This window comes from Galeopterus variegatus, unplaced genomic scaffold (genome assembly GCF_000696425.1).
Source record: "Galeopterus variegatus unplaced genomic scaffold, G_variegatus-3.0.2 Scaffold1028, whole genome shotgun sequence".
Taxonomy (NCBI): domain Eukaryota; kingdom Metazoa; phylum Chordata; class Mammalia; order Dermoptera; family Cynocephalidae; genus Galeopterus; species Galeopterus variegatus.
Window position 1 is genome coordinate 397,152 of NW_007727139.1, and position 1,037 is coordinate 398,188.

A 1,037-nucleotide genomic window follows, 5' to 3' on the forward strand; every position below is an offset into this window, starting at 1 on the left:
AGACGAGAAAACGTTCACAGGACTAAAGACTTTGATGTAGAGAAGAGAATTGAAGCACAGTGAAAAGTGATTGCTCTGGGGGCAGTTGCACTTGGTGCAGCTAAACCTAAACAACGGGAAAGTATGTGAGCTAAAATCTTCAAGGATATTCTGCTAGTTAGTACTTGGGGGACGTCCCATATCTTGCCCTAAGCTGTTTCTTTGAGTTTCTTGGGGAGTTAGATGCTTCAGTGATTATCTAATTGTTTCTTTTTGTATGTCACACAGCTTAGTTTTATGACTCTTTTTGATGGTAAATTGCTTAAACCATTTTAAGTTACACCTGCTTTAATGAAGATTGTCACTCACATAGCCAGTTTGTTTTCACTGATTGATTTACCACCTGTTTTTCTTCTGTAACTTTCTTGTCTTTACAATAAAAACTGAAGCAAAAACTGGCTCGGGGCTGTGCCTGGGCTCTCCTCCCTTGAAGGAGTTTTCCTCCGTGCAGTCCCTTTGGGCTTCTCATTGCTTTGAATACATGGGCTCTGAGTAATCTTTCGTGTCTCTGTTACTCTGCAAGAGGTGACATCAACAGAAGAACAAACACAATGTGCCACATGCACACACTGGAATATGATCCAGCCATAAAAAGGAATGAAGCACTGACACACGCTGCAACACGGGTGGACCTGGCAAACACTGTGCTAAACAGAAGAAGCCAGACACAGAGGCCGCAGATGGTATGTTCTTTAGATGAGATGTCCAGAACGGGCAGATCCACAGAGACAGAGCAGATTTGTGGGGCCTGGAGCTGGGGGAGTGGGAGAAACAGGTTGACTGCTGATGGGTGCAGGGTGCCTTTTTAGGTTTATGAAAATGCTCTGGAATTAGATAATGATAACAGTTGCACAAATGTGAATATACTAAAAGCCCCTGAACTGTACACCTTAAAACACTGAGTTTTATGGTAGGTTCATTATAAAATTTTATAAAACTTTCTTTTTTTTTTTTTTTTGTCTTTTTCTGTGTCCGGCAACGGATCGCAACCCTCAGTG